Raw genomic sequence first — 13,140 nt, 5'->3', positions numbered from 1 at the left:
TGTCTAATTTACTTGGTCCAATGACATGACACTACTTGGTTATATGACATGGCAATACCACAAGCAAACCACACCTGTCGTGTGCCCTAATGGTGTGTGAGAAACTTTCTGCTTGCCAACAATTGTGTGTTAATTGACAGTTATGGATATCTCATGAAACCATTCCTTTTACATCACGTTACTGAAAGTCTACTAACGCACAAACAAGGACAGCTACACATATAAGGGGGTCACCTCAAATGGGGGGTGGGTCTCAGTGGGGCTCCCTTGTAAATATTTGGTATTCCGCACGAAGGTGAACTACAACCCCCAAATATCCATAATTGACTTTTCAACATGAACATCAAGTACATTGTAGCCTGTCAAGCTGCTTTTTTCATTTTAATCTACCGTAACATTCATCTGCAGGTTCTGATTAGTGTGGTACTCACTATTTTCCCATCATATTCCCAGTTTTACTATTGGAAATCATTGACAAAGAGATATTATTTTTTCTGATACACAAAACAACTCTTTATGGCATGCACCTGGAAACTTTGGATAAGCAGCATTGCGTTCCTATAACAGTTTAAGTTTACAGCCAGCAGTAAGCATTACAGAGCAACTTCTTGTCACATAGATATATCGGTTTCCTGTTCCAGAATTACAGGAGCCTATCCAAATGCAAATTTGTGTGTGATCCTGGTCCTTCTTATGTCCTACCCATAAATCCAGTTCTATAACCAAAATACGTATGAACGTTGTGTTCTAATAACTTGTGCTAGTGTAAATCTACTTACACACCCATGTAATTAATCTGCTCCCAGAGCTGTTATTATTTGCTTTCTAAGAAATTAGACAAGTAGACAAAAGTGAATGATGTTCAGGAAGGTTTGAAGTTTGAATAAACAGATTGGATTTTGTAAATGTGTTACTTTAGGCTGCCGTACTTTTGTGCTTCCACAGTAAAACAAATCTACTCACTTTAGGGTATTACAACACCTCTCTGAGAGTTTTCAGGAGTTTCAATTTATGGAAAAAAATTTTGTTAATTAAAACCATCTGTGTAACATTTCATTTTGTTTTTGACATTGTTAATATAGTGTAAATATTTTTAGATAGAATATGTTTTGCAGTAAATGTGACAATCTTTCACAATTTACTTGATCATTCATTTTTAAAGACTGCACCCCACAATATGTGGAGTACAGTTTAAGTCAAGTAGTAGAAGTATTTATTATATATAATTATTATTATAATAATTATTATCATCATCATCTATATTATTATTATTATTATTATTATTATTAGTATTAGTAGTAGTAGTAGTAGTAGTAGTAGTATGTGCTATTTTGTGACCCATGTCTGATTAGTTTTGCTTTGAACAGGTTTCAATATTCAAGATATTGTAAAACAAATACTTTATTCTATTGTGTGCAATAAACTCTGCTCCATCTGTAGCTTATTAAAATTCTTGTTGCCAACTATTTTCCAGAGACAATTCTGGGAGAATGTGACATTAAATAAAGACCATGTGACTGAAGGTCCTTCCCAAGTTATTTTTTTTAGTACTGTGTAACATTAGTAAAGAGTGAAAGTAGAATCTCCATCTCAGCCTGGTTAATAAATGTTTCCAATTTTAAATAGCTTCATAAAAAAGGTGCAAAGACAATAAGGATAATAATGTTGCTTATCTTTGGCTTAGCTTTAATTATAGGATTGAGCAACCTGTTGATCTCCAGTTGTGGTGGAATTAACTCTCAACTGTTTTGGCTGGCAGGGAGTGCTGGGATCTGTAGTTCTTTACAATTGCAGAGCCTTGGCATGTATACCTATGGTTTAAATGCTGTTATCTATTGCTAACATTATATATTCTTTAAAGCATACACTGTATTGTTTTGTAACGGCATTAACAAAATCATTAACACGAATGCCATCTATGTTACACAAAGTCACACTGACATTATGGGACAAACTGGGATGAAGTCTACGCTAGCAGTATGAGTGTCATTAACACTAACTTTAACTTTACAACAAATTTGTGCTATAAATATTCTCTACCGCAAAGAAATTTTAACGCCTCCCATTCTTTATATTTGATAATTTTAACGAACACTGTGGAACAAACTTAAGTACCCAAAGTCTTCAAATTAGCAAGTTTTACAAAAACCTGTCCTGCATTCCAGGACACGCATTACATCTGTTCAGTAAACATCCGAGCAGATGTGCTCTGCTCCACTCGCCCAATGCTTATTGATGACATGTGTATAATAAAGCTCTCAATTTGCCAGTTTGTCGACATTATATCCATATCATGTATCAGAGCAGTGGGTACAGGAACGTAGATCTTAATTTAAAACTTATCGTGAGGATGGTATAATCAACTGATTACAATGCAATACTTTTTAGATGCTGATTCCCCCTGCAGGTTTCACTATAATAAACATGTGTAAAAGTTTAACAGAATTATTTTCACAGAACCATAAAATATAATGTCACGATGAAACCAGTACAAAATAGCTCCCAATTTTTTATATAGAAATTGATAATATTCTGAACAAATAACATGCTGTAAATGTATAATTTTATATACTATAATGTAAGAGTATATAAAACAGCAGCTGTGAAGGTCACTGGCACTACATGTCACACACCCTGGGGCAGATGTACTAAGTCTTGGAGAGTGATAAAGTTAAGAGTTAAAGTACCAGCCAATTAGCACCCAGATGCCATGTTACAAGCTGTGATTGAAAAATGACAGCTAGGAGCTGACTGGTTGGTAGTTTATCTCTCCCCACTTTATAACTTTCCAAGGCTTAATACAGTATATTTGCCCCACCAGGATGTGACATTTATAACCAATAAAAACTTAGAGCCATAAAAATCTGTAAGTTCATAACGCTGTTGTCCCAAAGGTTCCAGTTAATAAACACTTCATCTATCAAGAGATAGAACGATTGAAAGAAAAGAGGTAAAGTGAATGAGAGAGTAAAATGAGAGTGAGGGTTGAGATCAAAAGTGAATTACAAAGATTGAAAAGCAAAAGTGACAGAGAAAGTGTGACTCATAGATACAGAAAAAGAGTGAAAGAAACAGTGACAGTGAGGGACAGTTAAAAAGAAAGTGATGGGGGGAGAGAAAGAGAGAGAGAGAGAGAGAGAGAGAGAGGGGAGAATGAGCGAGTGGGATAATTAGTTCCACAAACTCTGTGCTTATAATCCACTTAGTATTTTTTAATCAGACTCTTAACTGTGTTTTTTTCTACAGTCAAACACAGGGTATAGTTTAAGTACAGCACAAACTATAAAACTCAGCTGAGTGTTAGGAATATGCTTCAATTACTTCTGTTTTATGTTAACTCCTGTATATTGTAACATATGTACTGTACCTCCCTAAGATATCCTACACTAAAACAAAAACTTTGTTCTTTTTCCTTTAAATGTAGACTATAAACTTTTATATTCAGCATTACATCATAGCTTTCAAAAAGTTAGGTAATAATACAAAAAGTCCACACTATTATTTGATAGTAAAATGATTCTGCTCCCTCATGGGGCTGTAGTGATCTCACATAGACAAAATAATAGAAGCACGTTATAGTATATACAGTACATAGACAAGTCCATGGCATGGCAAATGAAGCAAGTTACCTGAAATGTCTGCAGATATTAAGGTCTTCTTAGATGGATATACCTTACCCTGTCCACACCTGCTGAGCCTTCAGCTGCTCAGTGTAGGACTCAGCATCCTGCACAGCTTTTGTACACCAATCCCCTCTCACATGGTCTGATTTGCAGATAAATCCACTGCCAAAGGGCTCTGTAAGACATCTTTGCGTCACTTTTTCAGGCAAGTAAACTTGTCTGTCTTTCATTGTCACAACTCTTATGCGCCCTCTAGGGGTTGCCGTTTAGATTACACATGACTGGTCATGAGCAATTTATGTACAAAGTGATTAGTAAATGGCTTGTAACCCATTCATTGCCAGATAAATAGAAGCTGAATGTCACAGAAAAGCACAATTTATGCATTTATGTTTTAATGTAGTGATAAAGCCATAACATAAGTAGACTAAGATATACCATAAATATAATATATTGAATACTTCACAGGCTAAATAATTTCTTTGCAGGGTAACTCATATATATTTTCCTCCAAGTGTTTATATTATTATGGAATTTCAATGTATTAGAATAAGTATGTTACTTTGATGACATAATCTCTCCTGTTTACTGATGACCTCATTGACAACCACTCATATACATGACATCAGTGTGGGAATGGAGTATGGAGGCACTGCCACAAACAGAAAGCTCCACTCACCTTAGGGCAGAGGTTCCCAAACTGTGTGCTGTGGCTCCCTGGGGTGCCCTGGGTTGGTGGTCCAGGACCAATTCAAATTATTCATGGTCAATATAATAGGCAAAACCAGTGCTGGTGGCTGCCTGTCATAAAATATGTGGCCAAACAGAAGCAAATCTTGTCCCCCACCACACAAATGACCCTAAGGATGACATATAAACGTGATCTACTTAATGTAATATTTCTTTCTAAATTTCTCAAAAATAAATTTTTGGCCTAGGGGTCCCGTGAAAAAAATTCTGATATTCTAGGGCGCCGTGATTCAAAAAAGTTTGCAAACCACTGCCTTAGGGCGATAGTAATATATATATTATACAGCATATTTACTTTACGCCTTCATTGAGCAGTAGCCTACAAACATACTTATTTCATGACTGAACCATATCAGGAGACTCTAAAGTCACTTCTCCTAAGTTTTCATTTTATTAAACATGGTATGGAAACCTATATAGGCTTGGAGACTTATTTAGTGGCAATTCAAAAATAAATGTAATTGCTTTGCACTACTTCCTACAGCCCATTGGGTAAAAATATATATTGCATACAAGACTACAGATTTGCATATCTTTATGTTTCCTATTTATCTGTCTAAATAATCATGTCATGCAAAGCCATAACTAGACATTTTGGTGCCCTGGGCCTGAATAAAGAACCGACCCCCCCAAAATGAAAGGAAAAAATGTATGATGCCCCTTCCTACATGATACACGGTATCCGTTTAGATGGTCGACCATGTTATGGTCGACAGTCATTAGGTCGACCACTATTGGTCGACATTGACATGGTCGACGTGGACACATGGTCGACACATGAAAGGTCAACACATGAAAAGGTCGACATGAGTTTTTTTACTTTTTTTCTTTTGGGGAACTTTTCCATACTTTACGATCCACGTGGACTACGATTGGAACGGTAATCTGTGCCGAGCATACGGTAGCAGAGCAAAGGCACCATGCCCGAAGCATGGCGAGCGAAGCGAGCCATGCGAGGGGACGCGGTGCACTAATTGGGGTTCCCCGTCACTTTACACAAAAAACGACACCAAAAAAGGTTAAAAAACTCATGTAGACCTTTTCATGTGTCGAGCTTTCATGTGTCGACCATTTTATGTGTCGACCATGTCAATGTCGACCAATAGTGGTCGACCTAATGACTGTCGACAATAACATGGTCGACCATTCATACCGGAACCATGATACACAGTATATATATATATATATATATATTTATAGAGCATCTATACTTCCAGAACATTCCCAAAAAATGGATTCAGATACCAATCCTCTTATAAAATAATTTATATACTTCATTTAAGAGATCTTTGTCATTTATACCCCTCTTACACTGACATAGAAATCCAGGGTTTTTGCACATGAACACGCATCAACCTGGGATATTTTGTCAGTGGAAAAGGGTCCGTTCTGGGCCCTCGGCCCTGCTCTTTATCCGGGTCGTTGCCAGGTCCGCAGTGGAAAAGGGGTATGAGTTACATTATAATTTATTATAACTCACACATTTCTTAGCAGTCATACCCAGGACCATCAGTCACATCTCCTTTATGTAAAGCACACATTTCAAAATAGTGTCATACCCAGCATTCAAACCCATGACCTTCCATATTGCAGTCAGACCACTTACTCATGTAGCTAGTTGCTCATTTATGGGACGTATAGGAATATATTGAAATATGTGCCTTAAATAGTGTGTGACTGAAGGTTCTTAGGTATGTGAGGGGGTGATGGGGGAGGCCAGGTGATCTTGAGGATTAAAGAGGAGGAAGTTGAAAGTGAGATTGATTTAAACAGAAAATTGACAGGTGCTGCAGAACAGCGCCCCCTGCCTTGCGGTGCCCTGTGCAGTGGCACTATGAAACACCCTACTTATGGTGCTGATGTCATGTAACACAATACTATGAGCTTTATAAATAATGCTTGGAGTTAATGCGATATTTGTATGTGAATAAATTGTTTATATAATTTCCATTTATATTGCCCACAAGTCTCTACTGTATTAATGAGTATTAACTTTATGATTTAAATTTATGTGTGTAAATATACACTTTATCCATTAACGCTGTGGTTCTCCTTTCTTTTTAATATATATAGTTCTCTTATGCGATCAGTTAGGAAGTATTGACACCCTTCCTCACAGCTGCTGAATAATACTGTATCAGTGCCACTTTGAGGGTTTTTTGTTGTGTTTCCTATAGATTATCCTCTGAGCATGTGAAATGGTGTGCAAGTGTTTAACGCTTAGACCATGTCTCAACCAGACGCATAGATAGAAGTATTACAACATCTACAGTAATGGCTGAAATTGGTGATTTACTAAAATCTTAACTAGTTTTCAGCAATATACCAAAAACTCCATTGCCCAATGACAGCAGGTATCATGTTGGTTGCTATCTTTAGGCTTTATGTTCATGGTGGTTCAAGGTCGTTCAGAGTTTTTTCTTGATCATATAAGGGAGTAAGGAGGTACTGTGAAAGATTGTTCACTATTCCCAGGCCCACTCTGCATCATCAGCCCCCAGTGGCTATTACTAGTATTACCTGCCAACTCCCTCTGCTCTTGAGCGCTAGATTTGCCTTTGGTTTCCTCATTGTTTGTACCAGAACCAGTGCAAGTGCAGCTCCAGCATCTCCAGCCTCGGGGGCACAAGACATGGAGGCTTTTTTATTTTGTATTATGTGCTGTTGTAACTAGTGCATTGGGCCCAGAATATCGCTGGGCACTTTTAGATAGTAGTTTGGCCCCAACTTAGAAACATTTGTATAAATCTTGTTCCCACTGGTTAATTTTCCAGAACCAGCTTAGTTTTAGCAAACAACGTGTGTAGATTACTGACAAAAACAAAGTAAATTATGGGTTAAGAGCATAGCTGTTCAAATGTTATCAAATGCCCCATTTTTCCAGATTTTGGTGCGTGACCATGCTTTGCCTATATACACAATATACAGTATGCTGAAATTATATTGTCAGGTGCCTTAGCCATGTGCTTTCCTTGGCTCCCACTGGAATAATCTTATTTAATGATACAAAACAGAAGACGGATTGTATTTAGAACCAGCTCTAAAGTTATCCTAAAAGTGCAAGAATAATGGCTATGAAAGCAAACACAATTCTGAAAAACTGTATTATCCCAGATACTGGTTGGTGCTATTTGCATTTACTGTTTATTTTTATCCATGTGTCATGTACAGTACAGTCTGCCTAGTGCTTATGGGGAAAGCTCTGAGACCACACACAGTTGAAAGGAATTGCTAGATTTCCACAATGCTCCCAGTTTTTCATTAGCAATTTGATTGCAGAATGATTGAAGCTTCCAGTCCCCATACCAGGAAATGGCTATCGCCAGGTATAGCCGGCCATTGAATTGTAGGGACTATCTCCGTGCTGGCAGCCATCCTATGAGAGTCATCGTCTCAGGATAGTGATAGCAGAAGCGATATACAAGATTAAATACTTTATTGTTAAATTAAAAATTATTATCTTATTTTAAGTAAGTTAAAATAACATATTTTTTGTGTGCAATGATTTTGCCTGCATTAATAAACTAATGTACATACACTGGTTATAAAGATCTAATAATTGGTGTTTCTATAATGTGTGCAGTGCACACAGGACCCTGAGACCAGGAGGTCCCACACTGCACACATTGCACCCACGTTTTAATGCTTAGCTTTCCGGAGTCCCACGTCAGGCGCTGCAGGCGCGGAAAAATCACAGCTAAAATGGCCACCGTGCATGCGCAGTACTGAAATTAGTCTCTGGAGACTACGGAGACCTGCGCAGTAGACTCCAGCACAATGTCGGAGCCTACTGTGCCGGGGAGAAGTGAGGGCCAACTCAAGGTCTGCACAGGGGCCCCTTCTATTAAAATGCCCTTGGATCTAATGGTTAGCACCATCTGATAAGAAGAACCATAGAAAAAAGAACTCCATCCAGGGGTGTAGCTAGAAATTTGTTGGCCCCATAGCAAAATTTGAAGGAGCCCCCAATGCTTCTAGAGAGATACCTCTCTCCAGATCGCTCCAACTGAGATTTTTATAACATTGACTACTGGATAAACGACACTGAAAAAATCCCCTCTTGCGCTACAAATGATATGGTATGGCTCAAAGTTCAATAAAAACAAACTAATAATTTCATAAATTCTGTATTTTTTAATACATATATATATAAATATATTTTACAAATAAACTAATAGACCGGTCAATAAAATCACTAACAATATATTTTCATATATAGAGGAGGTGGATCTAGGTAAACTCTGTGCACAGAGAAGTATAATTTTCTAAAAATAAAAATCAGTCCATATACTGGAACAAAAAATCAAATACCAGCTGTGATTTGAGCCCATGTATAATAAATAACATCTTTGCAAGTTGCTTTGTACTGGAATTCCTCAATAGGCTGCCACTCCGCAAAGAGAGAAGATATTGTGCAGAATAACCGCTCCACACTGGAGCCTTACGTGTGACTTGCACCTGTTGTTACAGCACGGGAGAGTCCAATGACAGACGAGGCGGTCTCGGGCTGCGGGAACGGCGTCTGCACTGGCGCCTGCTGTACTGAACGTTTACCCGACTTCCAAGCTCTATGAGTCCACACCTCCAAGTACCGTCTGCAGACACCACAGTCGCGGTTTTTCTCCTCCCGATCTCCGTTTGTCCACGGACAGTACCGCTGGATGATAGAATAATTATGGGTGCAAAAAATGGCTGGTACAAGGGTCCAATAATCTGCTTCTGACGCGTTTCGCTCCTCTTACGGGGGCTTCATCAAAGAATGGATAAACGAACCCGTACTCATGCCTACTTGCCCGGAATGCCCAGAAAAATAAGCAAATATCACAGGTGAAATGGGCAGTCCGGGTGGCTTGATGACGAGATCACACTGAATTACACATTTGTGGCCCCATCCCTGCTTATACTAGTAATCGCAGTAGTGGGCTTATGGCCACGATAGCATGATCGTGCTGCCAAGCCCCCTGCACCGCTGTGTTCTATATAAACTACTAACCACAATACAGGGGTCTATTCATAATGCATTGAAAAGTGTCGAGGAGTGAGTCAGTGGAGAAGTTGCCCATGACAACCAATCAGAGTTGAGGTAACATTTATAAAGTGCATTATATACAATTATATGTAGCAGCTGTTCATCACTCTAGGGGACATGCCCAGCAGGAAGTGAATGCTCTGCTGCTCTGTCCCCTCCCGTGGCCACTCCAGAAATGCCATGCATAACAAGATCACGACCGGCACCTCCGGCATTCTAGGAGGAAAAAGGAGTAGCAACACAGTTTGTGAATATGGCGCCGCCGGAGATTGTACTATAAGTAATGCACACAGAGCCCATTCATGTTATGCCACACAAGCCCATTCACGTTATGCCACACAGTAGTGCTCCTTATACACATTATGCCACACTGTAGTAATGCCCCTTATAACACATTATACCACACAGTAATGCCCCTTACACATTATGCCACTCAAAGTAATGCCCCTTATAACACGTTATGCCACACAGTAATGCCCCTTTTCTGCATCAGGTTACATTGGTTTCCACAGGGAAACATCAGGGGCGTAGAGTGGATCTTGATCCAGAGTCACCAACCGGCTAAAGCTTTAGGCTGTCCCAGGATGTATTGGGGCCTCCTCTATAACCCCGCCTCCAGGCACTGTGAGCTCAGTTTCAGTTGGTGTCTGCAGCAGCAGGTCACTTAACAGGGGGCCTGCACTGGGCAGCCCTGAAAAAGCTTTTTCTGACAGAAATTTTATTGAAAACTGGGCTGTCAGCGCTGTATGTCATGGTGACACTTCAGCGCTGCAGCTCCATCACCTCCCAAGCGGCGTTGCATACTACGGTGGCCTGTTCCCGGGTACTTGCAGCGGAGACGCTCCGGCATTAGGCACATGGTCGCTCTCCTGGTTCGCGTGGCTACTACGGGGAGGAGGTAAGAGGGTCCACCAGGCGAGACCCACCATTAAATCACTTTCTGTCCGCGACCTAGGGGGACGGGTCGTGACGCTGCCGTGGACACTGTCACAGAGCAAGGACCCCACTAGACCACCAGGGCAATAGAGCACAGGTTGGGTGTACTAACGCAGGCTCACTAGTATCTGGGGTGGAAGTCCAGCATAGGGTAGCTGGCGCTTGACCTGTAGCCTCTCCCCGGCCTAGGGTGACATCTACTGCAGATTTTCCCGCCCTGGAGCTGCCTCACACTCTCCCTCACTCCCTGACTCAGTGCCTCAGTCAGGGAGTCTCTGGGACTGCAGGGCAAGGTCTCCCTTGTAAAGCCTGTATACAGTGCTGAGCCTTTATAAACACTTGAGTATTCTAAATGTCTTTATACAGACAGCGTTAGTTAAGAAAAAGTGTACCTATTACAGGATATATTGTACAAGTATTCTGAGATATATAGTACCTCCGGTCTAGGACCGTGCTGTGTTATATATATATATATATATATCTGTACATATACTACTCCAGTGCAGTTTTATTGTCATAAAAATTATCTGCATTGTCACTGTGACTGTGTGTGCCTGTATCTGCTTTGTGGTTTCACTTTCAGTGTTTCCCAGATATATCTATCACTATATTATGTACCATAGGGGACTAGGTGCATCAGGGTCATATATATAGTGCGTCACAGTATTTACCTATTACGTGTTTTCTACTGTGTACTCAGTCACATAATACTGGATTTATTCACTGATGTGTACTGTGTCTACAGTCATATACTAATGGATTTATTTGCAGGTATTGTACTCTGTCTGGCTTTATCGTACTATGGGGCTAATTCAGACCTGATCGCTCGCTAGCGGTTTTTTTGCAGTCCTGCATTTGCATAATTGCCGCCCATAGGGGAGTGTATTTTCGCTTTGCAAGTGTGCGAACGCATGTGTAGCAGAGCTGTACAAACAGATTTTGTGCAGTCTCTGAGTAGCCCAGGACTTACTCAGCTGCTGCAAACACTTCAGCCTGTCTGGGACCGTAATTGACGTCAGGAACCCTCCCTGCAAAAGCTCGGACACGCCTGAGTTTTTCCAGACACTCCCTGAAAACGGTCAGTTGACACCCACAAACTCCTTCTTCCTGTCAGTCTCCTTGCGAATGCCCGTGTGAACGGATCCTTCGCACAAACTCATCGCTGAGCGGCGATCCGCTTTGTACCCGTGCAACGCACCTGCACATTACGGTGCATACGCATGCGCAGTTTAGACCTGATAGCTTGCTGTACGAAAACGCAGCCTAGCGATCAGGTCTGAATTAGCTCCTAAATCGCTCAGTTGTTGCATTTGTGTACAATGTCTAACAAGAAGGGCAGTAAATCTCTGGACGCTCCTGCATCATGCAGAACATGCGCCAAAGATTTACACAGTAATGCCCCTAACACATTATGAGCCCAGCGACTTACTCACCTGATTGGACAGTAGTTTTCCATTCAATAGCAGACAGGATTTCTTAGATTATTTCAATATAATCAGGGATTATCGATGTTAATTACACAATGAAGCACTATGTGGTGAGACAGCAGGCAAACTAAACATATGTCTGAATAGCAACAATCTGTGTAGACACACAAGCAAAAACACAAAAAAAAGTAACAAAAATAAAATTAAATAAAACTATAAATAGAAATAAGAATAAAAATAATTCTAAAAATAAATAAAAATAAAACAAGTAAAATGTACATAGCCCCCTTTGGATGGGTTGGCAGGAGCCTCACTCACACTGTGAAAGGGAATCAGGCAGGTGCTGCAGCTATCTGTTGGGCACCCTGGGCAAACGCCCTGCTCACCCCACCCTAGATACGCCTCTGCTTACCTGCCATTAGGGTCAATTATGTGGCATTGAACATGGTCTTGTCCCCGTTCGTCCATGCTACTACTGACCAGCAGCTACCAGCCTTGGGGGAGGGGCAAAGGCACAGTTGGGGATGTTGGCTGGAGCATAGTTAGAGATGGGGAAAGGGGGTCATAGGAACACATGTGTAAAAGAGGGACAAAGGAGCACATGGAGGGGAGATCATAGGCACACATGGGTAAGTAGAGGGCAGAGGCACTAATTTGGAGGGAGTCAGAGGCATTGGCAACTTCTCTCTATAATGCCCCCTAAGGAGAGCTGGGTGCAGGTGGGAGGTGGAACCCGGCAGCGCTGTGAGTCCTATAGCAACTATACTCCCTCTATACTATACTCCATCACAGGAGTATACAAGTGATCTTGCCAACCAAGAACCTCTTCCTTTTGGGCATATTTATCAATTATTGTGTTTTAGATCCAATAGTCGCAGCAATAAGAAATTAAATATCACCCAAATGTATCAAAGTCACATGCAGGGACAAGGGCTCTGTCCCCGCGATGTATTCAAAGTGATCGCTTCACTCCTTTATTGGGACTCTTGTGTACTACTGTGATTGCTTAGTTTGCTGACCATGCATGTGCAGAAGCCATTGCTGGGGAGGGTTCCGGAGAATACCACTCCCGGTAAATAGACTACAGCAACTAATGCCATTTTCAAATGGCGTTGGCTACTGTGGCCAAACGCTGACAGCTTCACAGAAACCTACAGTATGGGGTCTCTGGCTGCTGTTGGGAATGGAGGGACCACAGCAGATAAGTAGATATCTGCTGCAATCCCTCTATGGTAATTTTAAGAGATCCTTAATATTTGCAGATAACCCCTGAAAATGAGTTTTTCATTGAATATCCTTGAAATACAGGTTGAGTATCCCATTTCCAAAATGCTTGGGACCAGGGTGGTCATTCCGAGTTGTTCGGTCGGTAATT

The 13,140-nt window shown here is 40.7% G+C and overlaps 1 protein-coding gene across 1 annotated transcript in view; it reads right to left on the bottom strand.

The window, feature by feature from the left end:
* The window catches only part of SLC6A4 (solute carrier family 6 member 4), a 233,532-nt gene extending 229,686 nt beyond the window's left edge, over positions 1-3,846 (bottom strand). The window contains exon 1 of the mRNA XM_063955956.1: positions 3,630-3,846. The gene's annotated coding sequence lies outside the window, so the exon portion shown is untranslated. The remainder of the gene's footprint in view (positions 1-3,629) is intronic.
* Positions 3,847-13,140: the final 9,294 nt, after the last annotated feature.

The sequence above is a fragment of the Pseudophryne corroboree genome, chromosome 2 (genome assembly GCF_028390025.1).
Source record: "Pseudophryne corroboree isolate aPseCor3 chromosome 2, aPseCor3.hap2, whole genome shotgun sequence".
Taxonomy (NCBI): domain Eukaryota; kingdom Metazoa; phylum Chordata; class Amphibia; order Anura; family Myobatrachidae; genus Pseudophryne; species Pseudophryne corroboree.
Note: the sequence above shows the minus strand (reverse complement) of the source record. Positions and strands in the feature narration are given on the sequence as shown.